The sequence below is a fragment of the Gadus chalcogrammus genome, chromosome 22 (assembly GCF_026213295.1).
Source record: "Gadus chalcogrammus isolate NIFS_2021 chromosome 22, NIFS_Gcha_1.0, whole genome shotgun sequence".
Lineage (NCBI taxonomy): Eukaryota > Metazoa > Chordata > Actinopteri > Gadiformes > Gadidae > Gadus > Gadus chalcogrammus.
Genome location: NC_079433.1, coordinates 15061572 through 15071020, shown reverse-complemented (window position 1 = coordinate 15071020; position 9449 = coordinate 15061572). Strand labels below are relative to the sequence as shown.

Here is a 9449-nt window from a genome sequence, read left to right as displayed (position 1 = left end):
TTTGACTGCAGATCAAGAGGTCCCCAGTTCAACACTGGGTGCCCCATAACTGATGTATACAAAAAGTAGTTGATGTCAGAATTTAATGTAATATCTCGCTCAGTTGATAATAGATTGTTGTCTCTAACTTGAAAGTCAGGGAAACACAGCGATATTGTTTGTGTTAAGTTTACTCTAAGCTGTTTTGACAGAAAAACATAATCGGATTTTCAGTTTAAAGCCACTCAATTGGAATGGGGGTATAGCTCAGTGGCAGAGCATTTGACTGCAGATCAAGAGGTCCCCAGTTCAACTCTGGGTGCCCCCTAACTAATGGATCCAAAATTGTATTTGTCGACTAAATTTAACGTAATATCTCGCTCAGTTGATCATAGATTGTTGTCTCTAACTTCAGAGTCAGGGAAACACGGTGATGTTGTTTGCGTTAAGTTTACTCTATGCTGTTTTGACAGAAAAACAACATCGAATTTTCAATTTAAAGTAAGTCAATTGAACAGGGGGTATAGCTCAGTGGCAGAGCATTTGACTGCAGATCAAGAGGTCCCCAGTTCAACTCTGGGTGCCCCCTAACTGATGTATACAAAAATGTATTTGTCGTTAAGTTTTAATGTAATATCTCGCTCAGTTGATCATAGATTGTTGTCTCAAACTTGAGAGTCAGGGAAACACGGCGATGTTGTTTGTATTGAGTTTTCTCTAAGCTGTTTTGACAGAAAAACATAATCGAATTTTCAGTTTAAAGCCACTCAATTGGAAAGGGGGTATAGCTCAGTGGCAGAGCATTTGACTGCAGATCAAGAGGTCCCCAGTTCAACTCTGGGTGCCCCCTATCTGACGTATACAAAATTGTATTTGTCGACTAATTTGAACGTAATATCTCGATCAGCTGATCATAGATTGTTGTCTCTAACTTCAGAGTCAGGGAAACACGGTGATGTTGTTTGTGTTAAGTTTACTCTATGCTGTTTTGACAGAAAAACAACATCGAATTTTCAGTTTAATGTAAGTCAATTGGAAAGGGGGTATAGCTCAGTGGCAGAGCATTTGACTGCAGATTAAGAGGTCGCCAGTTCAACTCTGGGTGCCCCCTAACTGATGTATACAATAATGTATTTGACGACAGATTTTAATGTAATATCTTGCTCAGTTGAACATAGATTGTTGTCTCTAACTTGAAAGTCAGGGAAACGCGGCCATGTTGTTTGTGTAGAGTTTACTCTATGCTGTTTTGACAGAAAAACATTGTTGAATTATCAGTTTAAAGCCACTCAACTGGAAAGGGGGTATAGCTCAGTGGCAGAGCATTTGACTGCAGATCAAGAGGTCCCCAGTTCAACTCTGGGTGCCCCCTAACTGATGTATACAATAATCTATTTGTCGACAGATTTTAATGTAATATCTTGCTCAGTTGAACATAGATTGTTGTCTCTAACTTGAAAGTCAGGGAAACGCGGCCATGTTGTTTGCGTTGAGTTTACTCTATGCTGTTTTGACAGAAAAACATCGTTGAATTTTCAGTTTAAAGCCACTCAATTGAAAAGGGGGTATAGCTCAGTGGCAGAGCATTTGACTGCAGATCAAGAGGTCCCCAGTTCAACTCTGGGTGCCCCCTAAATGATGGATACAAAATTGTATTTTTCGACTAAATTTAACGTAATATCTCGCTCAGTTGATCATAGATTGTTGTCTCTAACTTGAGAGTCAAGGAAACACGGTGATGTTGTTTGTGTTAAGTTTACTCTATGCTGTTTTGACAGAAAAACATCATCCAATTTTCAGTTTAAAGCAACTCAAATGGATAGGGGGTATGGCTCAGTGGCAGAGCATTTGACTGCAGATCAAGAGGTCCCCAGTTCAACACTGGGTGCCCCATAACTGATGTATACAATAAAGTAGTTGATGTCAGAATTTAATGTAATATCTAGCTCAGTTGATAATAGATTGTTGTCTCTAACTTGAAAGTCAGGGAAACACAGCGATATTGTTTGTGTTAAGTTTACTCTAAGCTGTTTTGACAGAAAAACATAATCGAATTTTCAGTTTAAAGCCACTCAATTGGAATGGGGGTATAGCTCAGTGGCAGAGCATTTGACTGCAGATCAAGAGGTCCCCAGTTCAACTCTGGGTGCCCCCTAACTGATGGATCCAAAATTGTATTTGTAGACTAAATTTAACGTAATATCTCGCTCAGTTGATCATAGATTGTTGTCTCTAACTTCAGAGTCAGGGAAACACGGTGATGTTGTTTGTGTGAAGTTTGCTCTATGCTGTTTTGACAGAAAAACATCATCGAAATTTCAGTTTAAAGCAACTCAATTGGAAAGGGGGTATAGCTCAGTGGCAGAGCATTTGACTGTAGATCAAGAGGTCCCCAGTTCAACTCTGGGTGCCCTCTAACTGATGTATACAATAATGTATTTGTCGACAGATTTTAATGTGATATCTTGCTCAGTTGAACATAGATTGTTGTCTCTAACTTGAAAGTCAGGGAAACGCGGCCATGTTGTTTGCGTTGAGTTTACTCTATGCTGGGGGGTATAGCTCAGTGGCAGAGTATTTGACTGCAGATCAAGTGGTCAGCAGTTCAACTCTGGGTGCCCCCTAACTGATGTATACAAAATTGTATTTGTCGACTGAAGTTATTGTAATATCTCGCACATTTGATCATAGATTGTTTTCTCTAACTTGAAAGTCAGGGAAACACAGCGATATTGTTTGTGTTAAGTTTACTCTATGCTGTTTTGACGGAAAAACATCAACGAATTTTCAGTTTAAAGTATGTCAATTGGAACGGGGGTATGGCTCACCGGCAGAGTATTTAACTGCAGATCAAGAGGTCCCCAGTTCAACTCTGGCTGCCCCCTAATTGATGTATACAACAATGTATTTGTCTTTAATTTTTAATGTAATATCTCGCTCAGTTGATCATAGATTGTTGTCTCTAACTTGAAAGTCAGGGAAACGCGGCCATGTTGTTTGCGTTGAGTTTACTCTATGCTGTTTTGACAGAAAAACATCGTTGAATTTTCAGTTTAAAGCCACTCAATTGGAAAGGGGGTATAGCTCAGTGGCAGAGCATTTGACTGCAGATCAAGAGGTCCCCAGTTCAACTCTGGGTGCCCCCTATCTGACGTATACAAAATTGTATTTGTCGACTAATTTGAACGTAATATCTCGATCAGCTGATCATAGATTGTTGTCTCTGACTCTCTAACAGATCAAGAGGTCCCCAGTTCAACTCTGGGTGCCCCCTAACTGATGTATACAATAATGTATTTGTCGACATATTTTAATGTAATAATGTAAAAAAAATCGACTATATTGAACGTAATATCTCGCTCAGCTGATCATAGATTGTTATCTCTAACTTGAGAGTCAGGGAACCACGGCGATGTTGTTTGTGTTGAGTTTGCTCTATGCTGTTTTGACAGAAAAAAAACATCGAATTTTCAGTTTAAAGTATGTAATTTGGAAAGGGGGTATAGCTCAGTGGCAGAGCATATGACTGCAGATCAAGAGGTCCCCAGTTCAACTCTGGGTGCCCCATAACTGATGGATACAAAATTGTATTTGTCTGCTGAATTTAAAGTAATATCTCGCTCAGTTGATCATAGCTTGTTGTCTCTAACTTGAGAGTCAGGGAAACACGGTGATGTTGTTTGTGTTAAGTATACTCTATGCTGTTTTGACAGAAAAACATCATCGAATTTTCAGTTTAAAGTAAGTCAAATGCAAAGGGGGTATAGCTCAGTCGCAGAGCATTTGACTGCAGATCAAGAGGTCCCCAGTTCAACTCTGGGTGCCCCCTAACTGATGTATACAAAAATGTATTTGTCGCTAAGTTTTAATTTAATATCTCGCTCAGTTGATCATAGATTGTTGTCTCAAACTTGAGAGTCAGGGAAACACGGCGATGTTGTTTGTATTGAGTTTTCTCTAAGCTGTTTTGACAGAAAAACATAATCGAATTTTCAGTTTAAAGCCACTCAATTGGAAAGGGGGTATAGCTCAGTGGCAGAGCATTTGACTGCAGATCAAGAGGTCCCCAGTTCAACTCTGGGTGCCCCCTAACTGATGGATCCAAAATTGTATTTGTCGACTAAATTTAACGTAATATCTTGCTCAGTTGAACATAGATTGTTGTCTCTAACTTGAAAGTCAGGGAAACGCGGCCATGTTGTTTGTGTAGAGTTTACTCTATGCTGTTTTGACAGAAAAACATTGTTGAATTTTCAGTTTAAAGCCACTCAATTGGAAAGGGGTATAGCTCAGTGGCAGAGCATTTGACTGCAGATCAAGAGGTCCCCAGTTCAACTCTGGGTGCCCCCTAAATGATGGATACAAAATTGTATTTTTCGACTAAATTTAACGTAATATCTCGCTCAGTTGATCATAGATTGTTGTCTCTAACTTGAGAGTCAAGGAAACATGGTGATGTTGTTTGTGTTAAGTTTACTCTATGCTGTTTTGACAGAAAAACATCATCCAATTTTCAGTTTAAAGCCACTCGAATGGAAAGGGGGTATGGCTCAGTGGCAGAGCATTTGACTGCAGATCAAGAGGTCCCCAGTTCAACACTGGGTGCCCCATAACTGATGTATACAAAAAAGTAGTTGATGTCAGAATTTATTGTAATATCTCGCTCAGTTGATAATAGATTGTTGTCTCTAACTTGAAAGTCAGGGAAACACAGCGATATTGTTTGTGTTAAGTTTACTCTAAGCTGTTTTGACAGAAAAACATAATCGAATTTTCAGTTTAAAAGCCACTCAATTGGAATGGGGGTATAGCTCAGTGGCAGAGCATTTGACTGCAGATCAAGAGGTCCCCAGTTCAACTCTGGGTGCCCCCTAACTGATGGATCCAATATTGTATTTGTCGACTAAATTTAACGTAATATCTCGCTCAGTTGATCATAGATTGTTGTCTCTAACTTCAGAGTCAGGGAAACACGGTGATGTTGTTTGTGTGAAGTTTGCTCTATGCTGTTTTGACAGAAAAACATCATCGAAATTTCAGTTTAAAGCCACTCAATTGGAAAGGGGGTATAGCTCAGTGGCAGAGCATTTGACTGCAGATCAAGAGGTCCCCAGTTCAACTCTGGGTGCCCCCTAACTGATGTATACAATAATGTATTTGTCGACAGATTTTAATGTAATATCTTGCTCAGTTGAACATAGATTGTTGTCTCTAACTTGAAAGTCAGGGAAACACAGCGATATTGTTTGTGTTAAGTTTACTCTAAGCTGTTTTGACAGAAAAACATGATCGAATTTTCAGTTTAAAGCCACTCAATTGGAATGGGGGTATAGCTCAGTGGCAGAGCATTTGACTGCAGATCAAGAGGTCCCCAGTTCAACTCTGGGTGCCCCCTATCTGACGTATACAAAATTGTATTTGTCGACTAAATTGAACGTAATATCTCGCTCAGCTGATCATAGATTGTTATCTCTAACTTGAGAGTCAGGGAACCACGGCGATGTTGTTTGTGTTGAGTTTGCTCTATGCTGTTTTGACAGAAAAAAAAACATCGAATTTTCAGTTTAAAGTATGTCATTTGGAAAGGGGGTATAGCTCACTGGCAGAGCATTTGACTGCAGATCAAGAGGTCCCCAGTTCAACTCTGGGTGCCCCCTAACTGATGGATATAAAATTGTATTGGTCTGCTGAATTTAAAGTAATATCTCGCTCAGTTGATCATAGCTTGTTGTCTCTAACTTGAGAGTCAGGGAAACACGGTGATGTTGTTTGTGTTAAGTATACTCTATGCTGTTTTGACAGAAAAACAACATCGAATTTTCAGTTTAAAGTAAGTCATTTGGAAAGGGGGTATAGCTCAGTGGCAGAGCATTTGACTGCAGATCAAGAGGTCCCCAGTTCAACTCTGGGTGCCCCCTAACTGATGTATACAATAATGTATTTGTCGACAGATTTTAATGTAATATCTTGCTCAGTTGAACATAGATTGTTGTCTCTAACTCTCTAACAGATCAAGAGGTCCCCAGTTCAACTCTGGGTGCCCCCTATCTGACGTATACAAAATTGTATTTGTCGACTAATTTGAACGTAATATCTCGATCAGCTGATCATAGATTGTTGTCTCTAACTTGAAAGTCAGGGAAACGCGGCCATGTTGTTTGTGTTGAGTTTACTCTATGCTGTTTTGACAGAAAAACATCGTTGAATTTTCAGTTTAAAGCCACTTAATTGAAAAGGGGGTATAGCTCAGTGGCAGAGCATTTGACTGCAGATCAAGAGGTCCCCAGTTCAACTCTGGGTGCCCCCTAAATGATGGATACAAAATTGTATTTTTCGACTAAATTTAACGTAATATCTCGCTCAGTTGATCATAGATTGTTGTCTCTAACTTGAGAGTCAAGGAAACACGGTGATGTTGTTTGTGTTAAGTTTACTCTATGCTGTTTTGACAGAAAAACATCATCCAATTTTCAGTTTAAAGCAACTCAAATGGAAAGGGGGTATGGCTCAGTGGCAGAGCATTTGACTGCAGATTAAGAGGTCCCCAGTTCAACTCTGGGTGCCCCCTAACTGATGGATACAAAATTGTATTTGTCGACTAAATTTAACGTAATATCTCGCTCAGTTGATCATAGATTGTTGTCTCTAACTTCAGAGTCAGGGAAACACGGTGATGTTGTTTGTGTTAAGTTTACTCTATGCTGTTTTGACAGAAAAACATCATCGAAATTTCAGTTTAAAGCCACTCAATTGGAAAGGGGGTATAGCTCAGTGGCAGAGCATTTGACTGCAGATCAAGAGGTCCCCAGTTCAACTCTGGGTGCCCCCTAACTGATGTATACAATAATGTATTTGTCGACAGATTTTAATGTAATATCTTGCTCAGTTGAACATAGATTGTTGTCTCTAACTTGAAAGTCAGGGAAACACAGCGATATTGTTTGTGTTAAGTTTACTCTAAGCTGTTTTGACAGAAAAACATGATCGAATTTTCAGTTTAAAGCCACTCAATTGGAATGGGGGTATAGCTCAGTGGCAGAGCATTTGACTGCAGATCAAGAGGTCCCCAGTTCAACTCTGGGTGCCCCCTATCTGACGTATACAAAATTGTATTTGTCGACTAAATTTAACGTAATATCTCGCTCAGCTGATCATAGATTGTTATCTCTAACTTGAGAGTCAGGGAACCACGGCGATGTTGTTTGTGTTGAGTTTGCTCTATGCTGTTTTGACAGAAAAAAAACATCGAATTTTCAGTTTAAAGTATGTCATTTGGAAAGGGGGTATAGCTCAGTGGCAGAGCATTTGACTGCAGATCAAGAGGTCCCCAGTTCAACTCTGGGTGCCCCCTAACTGATGGATATAAAAATGTATTTGTCTGCTGAATTTAAAGTAATATCTCGCTCAGTTGATAATAGCTTGTTGTCTCTAACTTGAGAGTCAGGGAAACACGGTGATGTTGTTTGTGTTAAGTATACTCTATGCTGTTTTGACAGAAAAACATAATCGAATTTTCAGTTTAAAGCCGCTCAATTGGAAAGGGGGTATAGCTCAGTGGCAGAGCATTTGACTGCAGATCAAGAGGTCCCCAGTTCAACTCTGGGTGCCCCCTATCTGACGTATACAAAATTGTATTTGTCGACTAATTTGAACGTAATATCTCGATCAGCTGATCATAGATTGTTGGCTCTAACTTCAGAGTCAGGGAAACACGGTGATGTTGTTTGTGTTAAGTTTACTCTATGCTGTTTTGACAGAAAAACAACATCGAATTTTCAGTTTAAAGTAAGTCAATTGGAAAGGGGGTATAGCTCAGTGGCAGAGCATTTGACTGCAGATCAAGAGGTCCCCAGTTCAACTCTGGGTGCCCCCTAACTGATGTATACAATAATGTATTTGTCGACAGATTTTAATGTAATATCTTGCTCAGTTGAACATAGATTGTTGTCTCTAACTTGAAAGTCAGGGAAACGCGGCCATGTTGTTTGTGTAGAGTTTACTCTATGCTGTTTTGACAGAAAAACATTGTTGAATTTTCAGTTTAAAGCCACTCAATTGGAAAGGGGGTATAGCTCAGTGGCAGAGCATTTGACTGCAGATCAAGAGGTCCCCAGTTCAACTCTGGGTGCCCCCTAAATGATGGATACAAAATTGTATTTTTCGACTAAATTTAACGTAATATCTCGCTCAGTTGATCATAGATTGTTGTCTCTAACTTGAGAGTCAAGGAAACATGGTGATGTTGTTTGTGTTAAGTTTACTCTATGCTGTTTTGACAGAAAAACATCATCCAATTTTCAGTTTAAAGCAACTCAAATGGAAAGGGGGTATAGCTCAGTGGCAGAGCATTTGACTGCAGATCAAGAGGTCCCCAGTTCAACTCTGGGTGCCCCCTAACTGATGTATACAATAATGTATTTGTCGACAGATTTTAATGTAATATCTTGCTCAGTTGAACATAGATTGTTGTCTCTAACTTGAAAGTCAGGGAAACGCGGCCATGTTGTTTGCGTTGAGTTTACTCTATGCTGTTTTGACAGAAAAACATCGTTGAATTTTCAGTTTAAAGCCACTCAATTGGAAAGGGGGTATAGCTCAGTGGCAGAGCATTTGACTGCAGATCAAGAGGTCCCCAGTTCAACTCTGGGTGCCCCCTAAATGATGGATACAAAATTGTATTTGTCGTTAAGTTTTAATGTAATATCTCGCTCAGTTGATCATAGATTGTTGTCTCTAACTTGAGAGTCAGGGAAACACGGCGATGTTGTTTGCGTTGAGTTTACTCTATGCTGTTTTGACAGAAAAAAATCGTTGAATTTTCAGTTTAAAGCAACTCAATTGGAAAGGGGGTATAGCTCAGTGGCAGAGCATTTGACTGCAGATCAAGAGGTCCCCAGTTCAACTCTGGGTGCCCCCTATCTGACGTATATAAAATTGTATTTGTCGACTAATTTGAACGTAATATCTCGATCAGCTGATCATAGATTGTTGTCTCTAACTTCAGAGTCAGGGAAACACGGTGATGTTGTTTGTGTTAAGTTTACTCTATGCTGTTTTGACAGAAAAACAACATCGAATTTTCAGTTTAAAGTAAGTCATTTGGAAAGGGGGTATAGCTCAGTGGCAGAGCATTTGACTGCAGATCAAGAGGTCCCCAGTTCAACTCTGGGTGCCCCCTAACTGATGTATACAATAATGTATTTGTCGACAGATTTTAATGTAATATCTTGCTCAGTTGAACATAGATTGTTGTCTCTAACTTGAAAGTCAGGGAAACGCGGCCATGTTGTTTGTGTAGAGTTTACTCTATGCTGTTTTGACAGAAAAACATTGTTGAATTTTCAGTTTAAAGCCACTCAATTGGAAAGGGGGTATAGCTCAGTGGCAGAGCATTTGACTGCAGATCAAGAGGTCCCCAGTTCAACTCTGGGTGCCCCCTAAATGATGGATACAAAATTGTATTTTTCGAC

At 39.6% G+C, this 9449-nt stretch overlaps 28 non-coding genes across 28 annotated transcripts; all 28 read left to right on the top strand.

Annotated features, from left to right (window-relative positions):
• Positions 1 to 235: 235 nt before the first annotated feature.
• Positions 236 to 307, top strand: trnac-gca (transfer RNA cysteine (anticodon GCA)). The gene has a single exon. It is a non-coding gene; the product is annotated as a tRNA-Cys (tRNA).
• Positions 308 to 496: 189 nt separating this feature from the next.
• trnac-gca (transfer RNA cysteine (anticodon GCA)) lies at positions 497 to 568 on the top strand. Its single transcript has one exon. It is a non-coding gene; the product is annotated as a tRNA-Cys (tRNA).
• Positions 569 to 757: 189 nt separating this feature from the next.
• On the top strand, positions 758 to 829 carry trnac-gca (transfer RNA cysteine (anticodon GCA)). Its single transcript has one exon. It is a non-coding gene; the product is annotated as a tRNA-Cys (tRNA).
• A 450-nt stretch (positions 830 to 1279) lies between these two features.
• trnac-gca (transfer RNA cysteine (anticodon GCA)) lies at positions 1280 to 1351 on the top strand. Its single transcript has one exon. It is a non-coding gene; the product is annotated as a tRNA-Cys (tRNA).
• Positions 1352 to 1540: 189 nt separating this feature from the next.
• Positions 1541 to 1612, top strand: trnac-gca (transfer RNA cysteine (anticodon GCA)). Its single transcript has one exon. It is a non-coding gene; the product is annotated as a tRNA-Cys (tRNA).
• Positions 1613 to 2062: 450 nt separating this feature from the next.
• On the top strand, positions 2063 to 2134 carry trnac-gca (transfer RNA cysteine (anticodon GCA)). The gene has a single exon. It is a non-coding gene; the product is annotated as a tRNA-Cys (tRNA).
• Positions 2135 to 2323: 189 nt separating this feature from the next.
• Positions 2324 to 2395, top strand: trnay-gua (transfer RNA tyrosine (anticodon GUA)). Its single transcript has one exon. It is a non-coding gene; the product is annotated as a tRNA-Tyr (tRNA).
• Positions 2396 to 3053: 658 nt separating this feature from the next.
• On the top strand, positions 3054 to 3125 carry trnac-gca (transfer RNA cysteine (anticodon GCA)). Its single transcript has one exon. It is a non-coding gene; the product is annotated as a tRNA-Cys (tRNA).
• An 872-nt stretch (positions 3126 to 3997) lies between these two features.
• On the top strand, positions 3998 to 4069 carry trnac-gca (transfer RNA cysteine (anticodon GCA)). The gene has a single exon. It is a non-coding gene; the product is annotated as a tRNA-Cys (tRNA).
• A 188-nt stretch (positions 4070 to 4257) lies between these two features.
• Positions 4258 to 4329, top strand: trnac-gca (transfer RNA cysteine (anticodon GCA)). The gene has a single exon. It is a non-coding gene; the product is annotated as a tRNA-Cys (tRNA).
• A 451-nt stretch (positions 4330 to 4780) lies between these two features.
• Positions 4781 to 4852, top strand: trnac-gca (transfer RNA cysteine (anticodon GCA)). Its single transcript has one exon. It is a non-coding gene; the product is annotated as a tRNA-Cys (tRNA).
• A 189-nt stretch (positions 4853 to 5041) lies between these two features.
• On the top strand, positions 5042 to 5113 carry trnac-gca (transfer RNA cysteine (anticodon GCA)). The gene has a single exon. It is a non-coding gene; the product is annotated as a tRNA-Cys (tRNA).
• A 189-nt stretch (positions 5114 to 5302) lies between these two features.
• On the top strand, positions 5303 to 5374 carry trnac-gca (transfer RNA cysteine (anticodon GCA)). The gene has a single exon. It is a non-coding gene; the product is annotated as a tRNA-Cys (tRNA).
• A 190-nt stretch (positions 5375 to 5564) lies between these two features.
• Positions 5565 to 5636, top strand: trnac-gca (transfer RNA cysteine (anticodon GCA)). The gene has a single exon. It is a non-coding gene; the product is annotated as a tRNA-Cys (tRNA).
• A 189-nt stretch (positions 5637 to 5825) lies between these two features.
• On the top strand, positions 5826 to 5897 carry trnac-gca (transfer RNA cysteine (anticodon GCA)). Its single transcript has one exon. It is a non-coding gene; the product is annotated as a tRNA-Cys (tRNA).
• Positions 5898 to 6214: 317 nt separating this feature from the next.
• On the top strand, positions 6215 to 6286 carry trnac-gca (transfer RNA cysteine (anticodon GCA)). The gene has a single exon. It is a non-coding gene; the product is annotated as a tRNA-Cys (tRNA).
• Positions 6287 to 6475: 189 nt separating this feature from the next.
• On the top strand, positions 6476 to 6547 carry trnac-gca (transfer RNA cysteine (anticodon GCA)). The gene has a single exon. It is a non-coding gene; the product is annotated as a tRNA-Cys (tRNA).
• Positions 6548 to 6736: 189 nt separating this feature from the next.
• On the top strand, positions 6737 to 6808 carry trnac-gca (transfer RNA cysteine (anticodon GCA)). Its single transcript has one exon. It is a non-coding gene; the product is annotated as a tRNA-Cys (tRNA).
• Positions 6809 to 6997: 189 nt separating this feature from the next.
• On the top strand, positions 6998 to 7069 carry trnac-gca (transfer RNA cysteine (anticodon GCA)). Its single transcript has one exon. It is a non-coding gene; the product is annotated as a tRNA-Cys (tRNA).
• A 189-nt stretch (positions 7070 to 7258) lies between these two features.
• On the top strand, positions 7259 to 7330 carry trnac-gca (transfer RNA cysteine (anticodon GCA)). The gene has a single exon. It is a non-coding gene; the product is annotated as a tRNA-Cys (tRNA).
• A 189-nt stretch (positions 7331 to 7519) lies between these two features.
• Positions 7520 to 7591, top strand: trnac-gca (transfer RNA cysteine (anticodon GCA)). Its single transcript has one exon. It is a non-coding gene; the product is annotated as a tRNA-Cys (tRNA).
• Positions 7592 to 7780: 189 nt separating this feature from the next.
• On the top strand, positions 7781 to 7852 carry trnac-gca (transfer RNA cysteine (anticodon GCA)). Its single transcript has one exon. It is a non-coding gene; the product is annotated as a tRNA-Cys (tRNA).
• A 189-nt stretch (positions 7853 to 8041) lies between these two features.
• Positions 8042 to 8113, top strand: trnac-gca (transfer RNA cysteine (anticodon GCA)). Its single transcript has one exon. It is a non-coding gene; the product is annotated as a tRNA-Cys (tRNA).
• Positions 8114 to 8302: 189 nt separating this feature from the next.
• trnac-gca (transfer RNA cysteine (anticodon GCA)) lies at positions 8303 to 8374 on the top strand. Its single transcript has one exon. It is a non-coding gene; the product is annotated as a tRNA-Cys (tRNA).
• Positions 8375 to 8563: 189 nt separating this feature from the next.
• trnac-gca (transfer RNA cysteine (anticodon GCA)) lies at positions 8564 to 8635 on the top strand. The gene has a single exon. It is a non-coding gene; the product is annotated as a tRNA-Cys (tRNA).
• Positions 8636 to 8824: 189 nt separating this feature from the next.
• On the top strand, positions 8825 to 8896 carry trnac-gca (transfer RNA cysteine (anticodon GCA)). The gene has a single exon. It is a non-coding gene; the product is annotated as a tRNA-Cys (tRNA).
• Positions 8897 to 9085: 189 nt separating this feature from the next.
• trnac-gca (transfer RNA cysteine (anticodon GCA)) lies at positions 9086 to 9157 on the top strand. Its single transcript has one exon. It is a non-coding gene; the product is annotated as a tRNA-Cys (tRNA).
• Positions 9158 to 9346: 189 nt separating this feature from the next.
• On the top strand, positions 9347 to 9418 carry trnac-gca (transfer RNA cysteine (anticodon GCA)). The gene has a single exon. It is a non-coding gene; the product is annotated as a tRNA-Cys (tRNA).
• The last annotated feature ends 31 nt before the right edge of the window (positions 9419 to 9449 follow it).